This window comes from Neoarius graeffei, chromosome 25 (assembly GCF_027579695.1).
Source record: "Neoarius graeffei isolate fNeoGra1 chromosome 25, fNeoGra1.pri, whole genome shotgun sequence".
NCBI lineage: Eukaryota > Metazoa > Chordata > Actinopteri > Siluriformes > Ariidae > Neoarius > Neoarius graeffei.
Genome location: NC_083593.1, coordinates 39,654,512 through 39,660,998, shown reverse-complemented (window position 1 = coordinate 39,660,998; position 6,487 = coordinate 39,654,512).

Genomic DNA, 6,487 nt, shown 5'->3' with positions numbered 1-6,487 from the left:
CCCTCCCGCTCCCTCAGATCTTCTGTCTGTGGACTTCTGACTGTCCCACATTTTAAACTGGCATCTATGGGTGGCAAATCATTCAGTGTTGCTGCTCCTAAACTTTGGAACTCGTTACCACAATCGCTTCGTGACTGTTCCACTCTCTCTTCCTTCAAAGCTAACTTGAAAACTTTTCTCTTTATTTCATACTACTCTTCCTAGTGTGGCTTTTTTTTTTGGGGGGGGGGGAATAACTCCTGTGTAAAGCGTCTTTGGCTTTGTGAAAGGCGCTATATAAATTGAAATTATCATTATTACCATCCACTTTAATAGAAACACCTGTACATCTGCTCATTCATGCAGTTATCCAATCAGCCAATCATGTAGCAGTAGCAGTGTGTATAAAATGATGTAGATCTCAGTCAAGAGCTTCAGTTAATGTTTACATCAAACAAAGAATGGGGCAAAAAGTGTGAGCTCTATGATTTGAACCATGGCATAGATGCCGGTACCAGATAGGTTGGTTTAAGTATTTCAGAAATCACTGATCTGGGGGCGTCGTGGCTCAAGTGGATAAGGCGCCATACCATAAATCCGGGGACCCAGGTTTGATCCCTCCCCGTCTCTCTCCCGCTCATTTCCTGTCTCTACACTGTCCTATCCAATAAAGGTGGAAAAAGCCCCCCAAAAAATAGTCTTTAGAAATCACTGATCTCCCAGGAATTTCTCACACAACAGTCTCTGGACTTCACACGGAAGGTGCAAAAAGCAATCAAACAAAAACATCCTGTGTGCAGGGGATCTGCAGACTGATGCAATTTGTTAAGAAATGTCAGAGGATAATGACCAGACTGATCGGAGCTGGCTGGAAGTCTGTAATAACTCAAATAACCACACTTTGCAACCATGTGTGTTCTGGGATGCTTTTCTGCTCACCAACACATCAAAACCTGAGGTAGATGGTCTATAACAGCAGAAGACCACATAAGATTCCACTCAGTCAAATCAAGAACAAGAATCTGAGGCTATCATGGTCATAGACTCAGAAACTGGACAGTTGAAGACAAGACAAAAACCAGGTGATTAGAAAAACACACAATCTTCACTTGTCAAGTTTGGGTGAGCCTGTACCCATGAGCCCTCAGATTCAAGTTTGACTGACAGGAGAGGAACCTGATGTGGTCTTCTGCTGTTGTAGCCCATCCACCTCAAGGTTTGATGGGTGTTCGGAGATGCTTTTCTGCTCACCACAGTTGTAAAGTATACTTATAGGGAGTTATACTTCCTTGCAGCTTGAACCGATCTGTGCAGAGTTTCCCAAAAGCATCAAAGCACAAAGATAATTGTTAAATGGTAGAGCGAGCAGCACAATGAACACTCCTTGTTAAGATGCTCTTAAATGTTAAGAAGCTTTTGGGAAACCCACCACTGGCCATTTTACTCTGACACCTGGCGTTTCCACCCACAGAACTGTTACTCACTGAATACTTTGGGTTTTTATCTCATTTGGCCGCAGGATGAGCTTATGCAATCACACGTCAGCCATCCACAATTTACAAATGAGAGGGGGAAAAAAAAAAACTACTACTCCTCTTACAGGACTGATCAGATTTCAAACTCACAATGTTCGCTAGGTGGGTGTATGCATAAAAGTTGTCAAAATAGTGGTGCCACCGGTCATATTTACAATTTTATGGGCATCTTGGCTGGTTTGACTTACAGTCTCATTGTGGTTTCTTTTTGCACCATTAATACTCAAACCAGTCCATCTGGCACCAACCACCAATACCATGGTTCAAGTCAAAGATCACCCTTTTTTTTTTTCATTCTGACGTGAATATGAACTGAAACTCTTGACATGTACCTGCATGATTTTACAGTGTGCTGTTGAGATGACTGATCAGGTAACTGCATCAACAAGCAGGTATCCAGGTGCTGCTTTTAAAGTGGACGGTGAGTGTAGAACTGTTGAATAAAAGTAAAATTGTACTGTTATAATTGAACAACGGCATGGCTGTGATCGATAAGGCTTCTTGGGAATACACCAAATTGAATTACAGCCTTGCTGATATTCAGTATAACTGCATTCTTGCTCATGACATTGCTTAATAAATCATCCACTTATCTTGCTCTAGTTAAAAAGACACGACCTAACTAATCGCTCATTAGTTAAAATTTAGACCCCCACACACCAATAACATTTCTAAAATTACTTCAGATTCTGTGACTTTACAAATGTCAAAAGTATGTACTCCAACTCCATGCATTGTATTGTGTGTGACAGTGTAATACACATTTGGCACAAACCCAGCAGGCCTGGTCAGTAATCCATCACTGGTCACAGAAGATACATTATAATCTAATTAAGTTCTATTTCTTCCTTCCCTTCCAAGTCATGGATGGCGAGTGCACATGCAGAGACTTTCACCCATCATGATGATGCAGAATGATACAAAATACCACTTGTGTTCTCAAAGCTTGCTGAAAACCTGAGCTTAAAAGTTGCCAAAACACAGAATGAGCTGGTCAATCTGGTGAGAAAGGAATCCGAAACATAGCTACATCGCAGACGCGTGATAATTTTATTTAAAACAGTCTGGTGGTCAACCACTAATGAATGGCTAGAGGACAACTAACATGCATCATGCAATACGTGTAAAGTTGACAATTTGTAGCAATGCCTATTCTATGAAATCCCCAGATTAATGATTCAGTGACCATGTATTTTCTTCTGAATTGCTTCCATTCCTCCCCCAATTTCTCAAAATGTTACAAAAATCAGTCATACACATTGTGGAGTTTATTGACAATGGAAAACCCCTGCACCATTTCATCATGTCTTGTACGGGCCTCTATACAGTGAAATCCATAAGTATGTGGACATTGACAAAGTTATCATAATATTAGCCTTCTACCACTGTATACTGGAATTGAAATTAAATTATGAATAGGACCTCAAAACAGAGGTGAACGGTGTAGGAATTACAACAGTTTTTATCTGTGGTTCCCTTTTTCAAGATAATAAACGTAATTACACAACTGGCTGCTTAGCCATTTCATGGCCAGGTACGTTATTCCCTCATTATTTCACAAGTAAGCAGATAAAAGGTACAGAGTTGGTTTCAAGCATAGTACAACCCCGATTCCAAAAAAGTTGGGACAAAGTACAAATTGTAAATAAAAACGGAAGGCAATAATTTACAAATCTCAAAAGCTGATAATGTGTTCACAATAGAACATAGACAACATATCAAATGTCGAAAGTGAGACATTTTGAAATTTCATGCCAAATATTGGCTCATTTGAAATTTCATGACAGCAACACATCTCAAAAAAGTTGGGACAGGGGCAATAAGAGGCTGGAAAAGTTAAAGGTACAAAAAAGGAACAGCTGGAGGACCAAATTGCAACTCATTAGGTCAATTGGCAATAGGTCAACAACATGACTGGGTATAAAAAGAGCATCTTGGAGTGGCAGCGGCTCTCAGAAGTAAACATGGGAAGAGGATCACCAATCCCCCCAATTCTGCGCCGACAAATAGTGGAGCAATATCAGAAAGGAGTTCGACAGTGTAAAATTGCAGAGTTTGAGTATATCATCATCTACAGTGCATAATATCATCAAAAGATTCAGAGAATCTGGAAGAATCTCCGTGCGTAAGGGTCAAGGCCGGAAAACCATACCGGGTGCCCGTGATCTTCGGGCCCTTAAGACGGCACTGCATCACATACAGGCATGCTTCTGTATTGGAAATCACAAAATGGGCTCAGGAATATTTCCAGAGAACATTATCTGTGAACACAATTCACCATGCCATCTGCCGCTGCCAGCTAAAACACTATAGTTCAAAGAAGAAGCCGTATCTAAACATGATCCAGAAGCGCAGATGTCTTCTCTGGGCCAAGGCTCATTTAAAATGGACTGTGGCAAAGTGAAAAACTGTTCTGTGGTCAGACGAATCAAAATTTGAAGTTCTTTATGGAAATCAGGGACGCCGTGTCATTCGGACTAAAGAGGAGAAGGACGACCTAAGTTATCAGCGCTCAGTTCAGAAGCCTGCATCTCTGATGGTATGGGGTTGCATTAGTGCATGTGGCATGGGCAGCTTACACATCTGGAAAGACACCATCAATGCTGAAAGGTATATCCAGGTTCTAGAGCAACATATGCTCCCATCTAGACGACGTCTCTTTTAGGGAAGACCTTGCATTTTCCAACATGACAATGCCAAACCACATACTGCATCAATTACAGCATCATGGCTGCGTAGAAGAAGGGTCCGGGTACTGAACTGGCCAGCCTGCAGTCCAGATCTTTCACCCATAGAAAACATTTGCCACATCATAAAACAGAAGATACGACAAAAAAGACCCAAGACAGTTGAGCAACTAGAATCCTACATTAGACAAGAATGGGTTAACATTCCTATGCCTAAACTTGAGCAACTTGTCTCCTCAGTCCCCAGGTATTTACAGACTGTTGTAAAGAGAAAAGGGGATGTCTCACAGTGGTAAACACGGCCTTGTCCCAACTTTGAGTTGTGTTGTCATGAAATTTAAAATCACCTAATTTTTCTCTTTAAATGATACATTTTCTCAGTTTAAACATTTGATATGTCATCTATGTTCTATTCTGAATAAAATATGGAATTTTGAAACTTCCACATCATTGCATTCTGTTTTTATTTACAATTTGTACTTTGTCCCAACTTTTTTGGAATCAGGGTTGTATTTGGAATTTATTAACTCTCAATATGAATTCAAAAGGAGCTATCAAAATAAACAAACCCAACAGCGGCAGTAAAAACTGACACCAAATCAAGATGTAGAAGCATCAAAACAATGAAAATCAGATCAGAGCCTAAAGCCCATGTAGTTCTGGAAGATCAGCCTATTAGCAGATGAGACAAAGACAAATTTGTCCTAGAACGATAGGAAGAGAAAAGTATGGAGAAGGGCTGGAACTGCTCATGGACAAAAGCATACCACTTTGGCTGCCAGTAGAACTGGTTCCTTTGTATTTATTGATGTGAGCGTAGCTGAAAGCATCAGGATAAATTTTTAAGTGTATAGAGCAATATAATCTGCTCAGATTCAACCAAATACTTCAAACTCCACAGTGTTTGATAGTGCAGGACAATGACCTGAAGCACACTGATTAGCTTGTCCAATCATGTTTGGTCCCTTAAAAAGGGTGTAAGAATTCACTGCCATTTTATTTATTTTTATACATCTTTGCTCACTTGTGAAATATGCTCACCACACAAAGATAACCATATATTTCACACCACCATGTAATATCCTCATAGACTAGGGCTATGTATCGTATATCTATATACACTTTTATAAAGTGCTGCAATTTCTACACCATTCACCCCACTTGGTTATCAATAGCCTGCACCTTCAGGGATATTCATGGTTTTTTTTTTTTTGTGAACAATAGTTATTGTATTGGGTTTTGTGGATAACACATGAAAATATACAAATATGACATACATTTATTTATATATAGTGTGCACATATGCGTTCTCGCTCCCTCATATACACACACTAAAATATAAACAGGAAAAAGGCCTAAGGACCAAATTAAACATTTTAACCTATGGCTGATGTACTCATTACTCAGAACAGCATTCCTCACTGTCCTGACCCCAGCACCACATACAGGTGCCATTAGGAGTTCCAATTAAAACATCCAGTAAAGTGAAGGTCCACATATGCCTATATAGGAAACTCCAAGGACTAATATTTTTAGCAGCCATGAAAGCAAAATGGAGTAGATTCCTCTGGCAGCGTAATAGAAATTAAAAATTTAGAAAAATCAGGTATGACGATTGTTTTCCAGGAGTTATTTTTCAACAATACTGTTAACAATCAAATATTTATTTACCTGACTGTGCGCGCGCGCGCCTTTTCGACACAGCAGAATTCTAGTGTCCATTTTTACTCAATACTAAAGTGCAAATTGCTCATCCTATCTATTGGACAAAAGGTTAAGATCTTGAATTCCCCCCCCCCCCCCCCCCCCCCCCGCCAGAATTTAACCCAACACGACACTGTTCTCGTCCAGTCAATATCGGGACTGATTTATTGATGTACATTATAAAGTTGAATCTTCTCTACCCACTGCATTATTTGGAATCATGCATGAGACGAGATACCACCATAAATAAAAATCTGACCTTTCAGCCTTTCTAACCATATTACGGATTCATTTAATACAATTAAAACGGAAATCACTCCTATTCATTGCAGATAACCATCAATCTTGAAGAAAGCAGACTGGCACATCTCAAACTTGTAATAAAAACTGAAAAATAGTAACCCATCTCTGCACCTCTTTTCCTAACATGTATTGCTTACTTTTCCCCTTTTATTCTTCTCCTTGGTCTTCTTTTAAGCCAAGTTTACGGTTTAGTGTGGACTGTTGTAGTGAAATACTGGAGTCAATTATTTACATGACTTGCCATTTTACCTAACAGAATGGTACCATATAATGAAGTAG